This window comes from Ictalurus punctatus, chromosome 9, assembly GCF_001660625.3.
Source record: "Ictalurus punctatus breed USDA103 chromosome 9, Coco_2.0, whole genome shotgun sequence".
NCBI classification, from domain to species: Eukaryota; Metazoa; Chordata; class Actinopteri; order Siluriformes; family Ictaluridae; genus Ictalurus; species Ictalurus punctatus.
The window spans coordinates 28291607-28304433 of record NC_030424.2 but is presented as its reverse complement, the minus strand read 5'-3'; positions in this window follow the sequence as shown (position 1 = coordinate 28304433).

Below are 12827 nucleotides of genomic sequence, written 5' to 3'. Positions count from 1 at the left end.
TAATGGGCTTTTATGGACTTATATAGGCTTTTATGGGCTTTTATGGACTTCTATAGGCTTTTATGGACTTCTATAGGCTTTAATGGGCTTTTATGGACTTCTATAGGCTTTTATGGGCTTTTATGGACTTCTATAGGCTTTTATGGACTTCTATAGGCTTTTATAGGCTTTTATGGACTTCTATAGGCTTTAATGGGCTTTTATGGACTTCTATGGGCTTCTATACACTTCAATGGGCTTCTATGGGCTTTAATGGACTTCTATAGGATTGTATGGACTTCTATAGATTTTATGAGCTTCTAAATATTTTATGGGCTTCTGTAGGCTTTTATGCACTTCTGTAGGCTTTTATGCACTTCTGTAGGCTTTTATGGGCTTTTATGGACTTCTGTAGGCTTCTATGGGCATCTCTAGGCTTCAGTAGAATTCTTTGTGATTCTGTGGGCTTCTATAAAATTCTATTGACTTCTGTGGATTTTAGGATTCAACAGAACTCTATAGGCTTCTATGGGCTTCCATGGGCTTCTACTGACTTCTATAGGTTTCTAAAGGCTTCTTCTATGGGCTTCTATGGCAGATTCTAGTAGAATATGTTTTAATGCGAGGTAAGATTAATGCTCAGTGGAAAACAGGCGCGGGTCCCGTCGTATGGCTTCACTGGGATGCAGTGGGTGAAGAGGCAGGTGCATTTAGCATTGAAATAACCCTCTCAACATTTCTTGAGATTAAAAGATTAAGCGAAATTAGGATTGGAAGATCTTCCAGAAGGGTGTACCAAACTGCCAATCACAGAAAAGATAATGACCATGACTTATGTCTCTGGCTTATCTTTGCCAGTCAGACTGCAGTAGTCATCAGTAATCTTACAGAACTAGAATAGTTTATTAGTTTACATTGTAATTGGAAATTGAACTGTCTAAGTTAGCAGCTTAACTGCTTTTTACACTACATGGCAAATGTTACTAATTTTGATTTTGGAAAAGCCCTTTGATTTTATTTGACTTGTGACGAGAGACTGAGAATTAAACAGGAAGCCAGAACAACAGATAAAACAGAACACACACACACACACACACACACAGATCCTGTATATGCTTAAGACAGCTGTGCTTCCCTTATTTTACAAACCACCAGTCACCACTGGTACATACCAGGTACTACATATGACTTCACTTTGTTCAGATGCTTATTAGAAGATTACCGAAATAAAACGGCATTTTCTTTGCTGTATTAGAAACAAACAGATTTTTTTTTTTTTGCCCTCCTTGCAGTTATGTAGGAGAAAGAAACAATGTGGAAATGTATAATGTAGTGTTACGTGCTTTGGTGAAACAGATCCAAGCCTAATCCATTCCGTTTGTAGAAAGAGTGAAAGAAAAGAAAGACAAAGCAAGCCCAATTAGCATCAAATCATTAAATAAATAAATAAAGAACATACATCATTAAATTTGATGCCTGACAGGCTCTAGGTGGTAAAAAGAAAATAATCAACAATTCAAAAGAAGGAAGGAAGGAAGGAAGGAAGGAGTTTAGTAGCGCTGTCGTAGTGTAATGTTCTGTATTACTGTAGTGAGGAATTGTTCAGTTGTTTAGAGGAATTGTGTAATGATAATGTCGCACACAGCAGAGTGACAGCGCAGTAAATCAGACAGCACTGACGCTTAACTGTGATGCCTGATTGGATTTGATTAATAAGGTGAATTACATTAAAGTGACTGGCAGATGGAGACAGAGCTATTTTAAACCTATGGTTTACTGTGACAGTGCGCTCATAGCGAAGTCTTCCCTCACGTCTTTTCTTTATGAGCCTTCCTTCCTTCCGTCCTTCGTTACTTCCTTCCTTCATTTTATTTACCCTGTGGTCTTATTAGCAAACTGACAACATGGCAAGTTTAAAAAACAAAACAACAAAAGGACTAACATAGATCAAGAACAAAAAATCTCATCTGTTCAGAGTCCATGGCTCCAGGGCAGGGCAATATGACGATATAATACCAAAATCATGATAAATTATGTCACGTTATACTTTTATGAGATATTGTGATATATTTTTTATAAATAAAAACATATTTTTTTATTTATAAAAATATATCACAATATCTCATATATATATATATATATATATATATATATATATATATATATATATATATATATATATATATATATATGAGATATTGTGATATATTTTTATAAATAAAAAAACATATTTTTTTATTTATAAAAATATATCACAATATCTCATATATATATATATATATATATATATATATATATATATATATATATATATATATATATATATATATATATATATCATTTACATCAAAGTAATGCCTTTATGGATTTTTATTAGTTGTAATAAGTGAATAGTTGAATAAGAATAAAAATATATTTAAAAAATTTAAAAACATTTTTTACAGTTGGTAAATTGTTGCCATATGGTAACAGTGTGCAGTGGTGGAAAGTATCATACAGTGGTGCTTGAAAGTTTGTGAACCCTTTAGAATTTTCTATATTTCTGCATAAATATGTTCTCCTGATGGTGGACTCATGAACATTAACATTAGCCAATGTGAGAGAGGTCTTTAGTGGTTTAGAAGTTACGCTGGGTTCCTTTGTGATCTCGTAGACTATTACGTCTTGCTCTTGGAGTGATCTTTGTTGGTTCTCGCTCCTGGGGAGAAGAAAAATGGTCTTAAATTCTATTTGTACACAATCTGTCTGACTGTGCATTGGTGGAGTCCAAACTCTTTAGAGATGCTTCGGTGACCTTTTCCAACTTAATGAGCTTCAACAACTCTTTTTCTGAGGTCTTCAGAAATCTCCTTCGTTCATGCCATGATACACTTAAACAAACATGTGCCGTGAAGATCAGACTCTGATAGATCGCTGTTCTTTAAATTAACTGCTAATCCGAGAGGTTCACATACTTTTCCCACTCACAGATATGTAATATTGGATCATTTTCCTCAATAAAAAATAAGCGTCAAAGTATCATTTTTTGGTCTCATTTGTTTAATTGGGATCTCTTGGTCTACTTTTAGGACTTCTAAAAAACAAAAAAAAACAAAACAATCTATTGATGTTTATATAGGAAATTTAAATTTTCCCACACTTTCAAGCACCACTGTATAGTCAAAAATAACACCTGTATGAGACTACAATTCCAATTACTGCATTTTCCAGACTATAAGTTTCAGAGGCTTTTTTGCCACCTAGTAAACATGTAAAGTTATATCTTCTAGAAAGGAATTACAGTTGTAAATAGTATATAAATGGATTTTAAATACATACAGAAATTAGATCCAAACATGCTTTGGGTGAAGTATATCTTGAATTCTTAATTCTTTCTATTGAAACATAAAATTTAGAAAATATGGTGCAATTGCGAATTGTCTGAAATGACAAAAAAAATTTGTACGTTGGAATGTGAAAAAATGTAAACATACTATTAGAGAAGCCTGGTGTCTTTTTTTTTTTTTTTGCTATGTAGGCCTGTTTCAGTTCATGAATGCACATACAGTACCACGGTTCCATTACGGCGCATTGTTGCAACAATGACATTTTACCATTTCACAGAATACTCAAAGTATGTAAACGTTTTAAAATGACAACAAATTAACTTATCTCGGATAGTATTGACATTTTTAAAAAAAAAAAAAAAAAAGAGTTTTGCCTAAACATTGAAAAATGTATCAAATTTTGAGAGCCCTGTGATGATGCCACGTGATCGCAGAAAAGGAAGTGCAAACAGCAGTTCCTGGTCATGTGACATGGCATTGTCAACGTTAAAGACCAATTTTTTTCCAGTTACGTAGGAAAATATTATTTTTGTATTATCGCCTATCAGAAAATCGGAGATATATGAATTGTTGTCATATGGCAACATCGACTATAGTAACTCCGAATGAATGTTTTTCATTTATAGCCATAGATAAATTATTAAAAGCAACACTTGTCACCATTCGCCTCACTAATGCATGTTTCTATCTAACCATGATCCATCCCTCTTAGTGGAAACCTTCAGTCAATATTCAATAGTCCATCAAACAACACAAGTAGCTTGCATGTACAATCATTTGGTATTAACCTAGCAGTTTTTGTCAGCTAACTAATGGCACCATCCAAGTGGCATTTCTAAGCACACAGGGTATGCCAAAAAACAATCTTCCTATAAAAAAAGACATAAGCAGGACTGTGTGATTGTGGTGAAACATCTGGCACTGCTTATCACCAACAGGGAGCGGGTCACCTTCCCCGAGTCTCACAGCTGGTCCTGATGCCAAGTAATGGGCATCCTCCAGCCAAAACCCCCCTCCACTACAGTGCTAGGGTAGCAAATGTTCACATCATGAACAAAGTAATGAAGTAAATCATAAACTGTTATTAGACACATTTAATATGGTTATATCTGATGAGCCAGCCAAATTTCATTAGTCATTTAAATATAAAATAAGAGGAGCATGTACTGTAATGAGGGATGGAGAGAAATTAAGCTGGAAACTTCAGGTAATGGATGTGTAGAGAAAAGAGACGCTATTTCGCTGGGGACTCAAATGTAATATCTTTTCACCTCGGACTCTATAGTCCTTGGCATGTCGTATACATCTAATATTTGACATGTTTATTGTGTTCTTTCCTTTGAAACAATGCACTTGGCTGGATTTAGATGTCTCGAGGAAGCCTTCACCCTCCATGGATGCTGTATTATAATAGAGAATACCTATTATGACACATAAGGAAGGTTACTACTTCAGAGCTCCAGGGTCCATTGTTTGATCGTGACTACAGGTTACTGTTCATGTGGGTTTCCTTTGGGTTCTCTGATTCATTTACACCTTTCAAAACATGGTATTAGGTGAATTAGTGACTGGCGTCCCATCCAAGCTGTATTCCTGCCTTGCACCTGGGATAACACTGACCTGGGTAAAGTGCTGAAGGAGTCCAAAAGAGCATAATCGACACGGATCACTCAATTAGAGTGATGCTAGCTGATATACATGGGTGAAGATAGAGCTCGTAGCATGTTCGGCTTCCATCTGACATCTGTTATGCGATAAGTCAGACCAAGCTGGTGGTTTGGACCTGGCAATTACTAAACTGCGATTAAATAGGGTTGTATTATTTTATTCTAAACAGTTACTCAGGCATCATTACACCCTCTCATGAGTGCATTCCTGTCTGGTTAAGTGTATTTTCAAAATGGCGAGCCCCCACGCACAGACGGCAGCTGAGAGAGACAGATAAAGCCATTCGCTGTGTAAACTCCGATCTACGCTTGCTAGGGGACCTGTTTGAAAGCACAGGCTTGTTTATACGATACTGTAAATGTTTGCTCTGGGTACCGTGGATCACTTTATGGCCTATAATGATAGGAACACTCCATCTCACACTCTATCTTCTTCTCTCAGTATGTATAATGCTCTCTCTGGGCTGCCTTATTCTCATCGATTTGGCCTTGTGCACATTCCATGCAGGGCTAAAACATATCCTGATTCATTTATAGGCGACATTTTGGACAGTAGCTAAACAGATGCTTCGTAAAAGCGATGAATAATGAACAGTTTATGCGTCTCATTGGAGAACACGGGCTCGATCTTGAGCCCGGGTTCCTGTCTGGGTCGAGATGTTCTCCCCGTGTCCGTTTGGATTTCCTCCGGGTTCTCCATTTTCCACACGCAGCTGGATTCACGACTCTAAACTGGCCCGAGTGTGAATGAGTGTGTGAATGTGTGTGTGCACGGTAGACTGGTGTCCCATTTAAGGGTTTATTCTCCTTCCGCACCATTGTTCCTGGGATGGACTCCGGATGCTCCGCTACCCTGGTCCGGATAAAGATCTTACTGAAGAAATGAGAAATGGTACGCTACATTAAAGGGAACGTTTACAAAGTTCACGTTACAGACATGGAATCATTAAGAAAATGTCTTATTCATTATACTGGACAGACAGATGGACTGGATTTTATCTTCAAACGTCATAGGAGTCAACTTTGTTCCCTTTGTTGTGTCCTCGGTGTGTACAGTAGAAATAAAATGGCCGACGTGAACATGATCAGTTGCTTGTGCGAGACACTTTAATGAGTTTATTGCTTTAATATAACTTATTACAAGTGTAAGGTATAAAATGATATGAAATGATGGACAGAGCGGTAGAGAGAGGACAGAGAGGACAAACTGACCTTTTAGCTACATTTAGCAATAAAACTGTTGCACGACATTGTTATTTATAGGAATAAAGTAAATGACTACGTTCAATCCCACCTGCTCTGTGTGTGTGTGTGTGTGTGTGTGTGTGTGTGTGTGTGTGTGTGTGTGTGTGTGCTCTCTCAGCTCATCTCAAGGATATTGATGACAAGTTCATTTATCAATACCATGCACAGAAAGAGTTTCTGCCCCCAGACGTGTGCACTACACCTCTCCGTTCTGCTTAGTCACACAGTGCTTAACACATACTGAAAATACAATGCCAGGTGCAGCTCACCTCAATTAGCTGTTTATTTTTGGACCAAGGCTCGGGCCCTGTTCACACTAGTGCGTTTTCGTTTATAACACAGCGTTTTAAAACGGAAACGATCCTCGTCCATGCTGGCGTTTCCACTGCGTTTCAGAAACAATCTCCGTCCACTCGACACGTGACATTCATGCACACGTACACTGGGCATGCGCGTACAAGTGTAAACAGGACGGCGGTCCTGCATCATAAGCCATGATGGCGAGGAAAAGCGAGGACGTCTTCGTGTGGACAGGTGAGGAATTTAACTGCACAATGGCTGCTAAAAACGACAACAAAGCCAGCGAAGCTTGCAGTTCAACCTCCATGTTATTGTTTATACGGTCGTTAAGGTAGTGTAATGGTCATACGATAGGGGCTTGACGAATGAGGGAAGGACACGCGATGATCCAGAAGACCCAATCAGGGGGCGAATGTGAGCGAAGCCACGCCTTCGTTTTCAAAAGTCTGCGTTTTGGTCCGTTTACACTGAAACGCAACCCCGGAGTTTTCAAACTAAAATGGGGTCTTCAGCCGTTCCAAAAGTCTCCATTTTCGAGCGAAGAAAACGGCGGGGTGGTGCAGACGACAGGCGTAACCGTAGCAACAGTTATGCGTTTTAAAACAGAAAACGCACTAGCGTAAACAGGGCCTTGAGTGTCAGTCAGGCCTTCTCTGTTAGAGAATGACCCTCGGATGCACCACACACCCGAGAGAAGTCTCCCGTATAACAGTGTTTATACTCCAGAGAATGCCGGTGCTCATGTTTGCCTTTGAGTTTGTACAGAAATTCTAGAGAAGAATTAAGACAAAAAAAGTAAGCAGTCTACGACAACTTGCTTCTTTGGTAACAAGCAAAGCGTAATATTGAACCGTATTCCGACTTTCACCAGAATTAGCTACATTTCCTAAGGTTGGCTAAAGAGAAGTAACCTCCTGTGGTAATTTTAGCTAGATAGCTTAGTTAGCAATGTTACTATGTCAGGATATATGAAACGGGATACTCTTAACAAGTTTAAGCAACATTCATTGTTGTGTTGCGGTTGCCATATTTGGGAACAAATTTCTGTAACTATCAGTGAAAGATGGCTAAAAGGGTACTTATATAGCTGATAAATTAGCTTACCAGCTCTACATGTCTGGTGGGTCAGGGATCCTAGGGTGTGTCATCCGAAGGAGAAAAACTGTCATTATATGAAGGCTAAGTCAGTACCGCTAGCTATCTAACTAACTAAGTAACTAACTAACTAACTTTTGTTAATGTTAGCAATACTTGCTGCTGAGATAAACCTCCCAGTTACCAATAACCTAACTAGCGAGGTAACATACATATGAGCTTTTATAACAGGAAAGATCAGCTGCACTGCTGCTTGTTGAGTATGTACTGTATATACAGTTGTTTATTAGTATAAAGGAAAACAAATCTGCACTTATAACCCGGCTGAAGACCCCCCCAAAACTATAGAAACTCATAGAATTTGTAATGGTTTTAATGGTTATAAAGGAAACTGTATTGGTTTTAATGGAAACTGTAATGGCCCCTGTGGGTTTCTACCGGTAATTTGTTGCCTTCTATTGGAGGCATGTTATGTCTAATGGATACCATTAAGCTATAACCTATAATGGTAATGGGTTTTAATGGTTAGCTGATGGTTTGTAATGGTATTTGTAGTGGAAACCATTAGAATTCCAGTGATGGTTTCTGTTGGGGGGTTTTTTTCAGTAGGGAAAGCATGATGTCAAAAGTTTTTTTTAAATATCTGGACAAAGTTTGTTTCTCGTGTACAGCCGATGTTCTCTATATGTAACGTTTTAGGCCATGTCTATGTTGTAGCTGCTTTAGCTTATCCTGTCTGAGGTAATAGACTCAATAAGGCCACCTGTTCCTGCTTGCAACTTGAGACCGTCTGAAGCTAATTCGCTAATGAGTCCAATCAGCTTCCATCACTGCCACCATGCTCGGCTGAAATTGCACAATGAAATAGCACCTGGTTTCATTTTTCACTCCCAAAATATCTTGCACATTGATAATCAGGACCTTGACATTCCTGTAGGTGCATGTATTAGAGCGAGGGATTGCAGAGGAGGAGAGATGTGCGGCTCTCACACCGCTTCGACCATCCTACAAAGGTGTCCTAGCATTTCGAGGCATTAATGCTAGAGCATTCTCACATGTTACATCGATATAATACTGTTCTGGAAATGTCACAATGTTTTGAGCCTTTCACATTGACATTTAGATTTATAGATTTGGAAGACCCTGTTGTCCAGTGACTTATGAGCGAGGCAGATGTCAATCAATGCACAGATCTGTTAAAGGAGCCAACCGCGATCCAAGAAATCCCACCTATCCACTAGAACCAAGTGAGAGAAGGCAGTTTTTTTTTTTTTTTTTTTATACGTTTATTGGCTCTGCTGTAGTATTTTTTTCAAGAGCTCAGCCCTTTTAAATAATTTTTTGGGATTCTATTCTTCCTGCTGCTTTCAGATCATCCTGCAATGACATCAATGCAATTTGAATGACTGCTTGCTTTTCCCTTTACTTCCTTATCATTAGTCTGAGAGTGTGCTGTGAAATCCTGCATGTTGCACCTGGCTGAGGACAATTAGTTGTGACTCCATGAACTCTCCACCTGCATATTATCAAACCAATTTTACTGACAGGGATGTCTTTGCAATGGCTTTGTAGCTTTTTCCACTTATGTGTTATTTAATAATGTTGTCCCTGTGCAACATGCATTTAGAAGCAGGACACAAGTCCGTATAATCAATGTGGCGTTTACTATAGGCAAACCAGAAATCGTGATCACAGTCCAAAGCATGGGTGGAAGCAAACCGGTATAATCCTTTGATGTGAACAAGAGAAACAATGGGTAAAAACAGGAAGTCGATAAACTCAGGAGCTAGAAAGCAGCACAAAGGGAGAACAAAGGAAACAATGGCTCAGAGATGCAAATATACATGATATGAAATTTTGACAAGAGACTCAGAAAGAAGAGGGAATAAAAAGACAGTAATTAGGGAACTAAGCAGGAAACAGGTGGAAACAATTGGAATAAATACACATAAAGGCAACACAAAAGCTCTGAGACAGGACCACTATGATTTCTACTTGTTGCGTCTTCTCTGCCATGGACTCCACAAGACCTCTGAAGGTGTGCTGTGGTATCTGGCACCAAGATGTAATGAGCAGCTCCTTTAAGTCCTGTAAGTTGCGAGGTGGGGCCTCCATGGATCGGACTTGTTGGTCCAGCACATACCACAGATACTCAATCAGACTGAGATATGGGAATTTTGGAGGCCAAATTAACACCTTGAACTCCAAGGTCATGTTCCTCCAACCATTCCTGAACAAATTTTGCAGAGTTGCAGGGTGCATTATCCTGCTGAAAAAGGCCACTCTCATTAGGGAATACCGTTGCCGTAAAGGGGTGTACTTGGTCTGCCGCAATGTTTAGGAAGGTGGAACGTATCAAAGTAACATCCACATGAATGCCAGGACCCAAGGTTTCCCAGCAGAACATTGCCCAGAGCATCACACTGCCTTTGTCAGCTTGCTTTATTCCCATAGTGGATCCTGGTGCCATCTCTTCCTCAAGTAAGCGACGCACACGCACCAGCCGTCCACATGATATAAAAGAAAACGTGATTTATCAGACCAGGCCACATTCTTCTATTGCTCCATGGTCCAGTTTTGATGCTCACATCCCCATTGTAGGTGCTTTCCGTGGTGGACAGGGGTCAGCATGGGCCCTCTCACTGGTCTGCAGCTACGTAGCCCCATACGCAGCAAGCTGTTCTGGCACCTTTTTATCATCAGCTTTTCTGTGGGATCGCACCAGACGGGCTAGCTTTAGATCCCTCCGTGCATCAATGAGCCTTGGGCCACCTGAACCTGTTACCAGTTCTGTGGCTGTCCTTCCTTGGACCACTTTTGTTAGGTACTAACCACTGCATACTGGGAACACCCCACAAGACCAAGAGCTGCCCTTTTGGAGATGCCATGGATGACTGCGGAGGTTCGTGCACTGCTGAGGACCCGAGACTCCTCCTTCAGGGCAGGTGAAAAGGCGGCCCAAAGAATAGCAAGAAATGTCCCGGGCCATCAGAGATGCAAAGTGTGTACATGCCCAGAAAATCCACAGTCACTTCACGGACAAAAGTGAGACGCGGCGCATGTGGCAGGTCATCCAGGTCATCGGCAACTACAGGACAACATCACCCACCTGTGACAGTGATGTATCCCTTCCAGATGCACTGAACCATTTCTGCGCTCGGTTTGTGGTGCAGAATGATGTGGCGGCGAGGAAGACTACCCCTCCTCCCAACGACCAGGTGCTGTGTCCAAACACGGTTGATGTGAGGAAAACTCTACACAGAGTCAACCCATACAAGGCTGCTGGACCAGACAACATTCCTGGCAGAGTGCTCAGAGATGTACAGACCAGCTGGCAGATGTTCTCACTGACATCTTCAACATCTCACTGAGCAGCACCATCATTCCAAAGTGCTTCAAGGCCACCGCCATTGTCCCTATGCTGAAGAAGTCTTCAGTGTACTGACTCAATGACTACCATCCCATTGCACTCACATCCATTATCATGAACTGCTTCTAGAGGCTCATCATGAGGCACATCAAGACCCTGCTGCCCCCCTCACTGGACCCACTGCAGTTCACGTATCGCCCCATGCTATTGCCACCACCCTACATCTAGCCCTCACCCACCTGGACAAAAAGGACACCTACTTTTGAATGCTGTTCATGGACTTCATTTCAGCCTTCAACATAATCACTCCTCAGCACTTGATTGGAAAGCTGAATCTGCTAGGCCTGAACGCCTCCATCTGCAACTGGATCCTGGACTTCCTGACTGGGAGACCTCAGTCAGTCCGGATCAGGAACAGCATCTCCAGCACCACCACAATAAGCACGGGGGCCCCCCAGGTCTGTGTACTCATTCCACTGCTGTTCACTCCGCTGACTCACGACTATGCAGCAATGCACAGTTCCAATCACAACAAGTTCGCTGATGACACAACTGTGGTGGGTCTCATCAGCAAGAAGGGATGATGAGTCAGCATACAGAGAGGAGGTGCAACGGCTAATGGACTGTTGCAGAGCCAACGACCTGTCTCTGACTGTGGACAAAATGAAAGAGATGGTTGTTGACTTCAGGAGAGCACAGAGCGACCACTCGCCGATGAACATCAACGGATCCTCCATGAAGATCGGCAAGAGAGTACCAAATTCCTTGGTGTTCACCTGGAGGAGAACCTCACCTGGTCCCTCAACACCAGCACCACAGCCAAGAAAGCCCAGCAGCATCTCTACTTTCTGAGAAGTCTGAAAAAATCCCATCTCCCAACCCTCATCCTCACCACGTTCTACAGAGGAACTATTGAGGGCTGCAGCACTGTCTGGTTCAAAAATTGTACTGTCTTGTGTTAGCACATGTTAGCACTTGCACTTTATGTAAAAATGTGTAGGTCTTATTTAGTTCCATGTCGTCTCATGTGGTTAGTGTACTGTTTGATGTAGCACCATGGTCCTGGAGGAACATTGTTTTGTTTCTCTGTGTACTGTACCAGCTGTATATGGTTGACATGACAATAAAGCCACTTGAGCTTGAACTTGAACTTGAATATTTCACCAAAAAAAATTCTTTTAGTGAAGTGAATGAGTGTGTTAGCTAGCTTTCATCCTTTCCCCCCTGTTGTGACCAATGCTATCTGTTATGTTCCTGTTTCATGCATTAGCCCAAACCAAAAGTAGTCTGCCCAAGCATTCTGCCTCCTGTTCATTACAATATGGAGTCGGACAACATGAAATCACATTGATTAGAGCGGCTCTTTAAGGCGGTAATCAGATTGCTGTGCCAGAGGCCGACGTCTCTCTCCATCAGTCCAGACTCGGTTCTCCATTAGCAACTGAAATAAAGCACGCTGTGCCTGCCTGCTGGTGCTTTTATGAGCTCGGCATACATGGAGATGGAAAGTGGAGGGGACACACACACACACACACACACACACACACACAAAAGCTGGCATCATGCAAATACTAAGTGGGGTTTCCATCAAATTTCAAATAGAAGAATTTCTTTTTTAAAAATCACGCACACAGAACACATTTTTAAACTTGACTGAGATGGCAAAGTTGGTGTATAAGTATAAATGAAAAATCTCTCTATGTCCAAACTGACTAGCATTATAATTGCCACTGTCTCAGAAATAAAGCTACCAGTAGTTGCTTGGGGGGTACTATCAAGGTTCCATCTTCTGTTCCTTTAGTATTTATCTTTATACCTGTCGTAGCTCAACAGCTGCTGACCAGA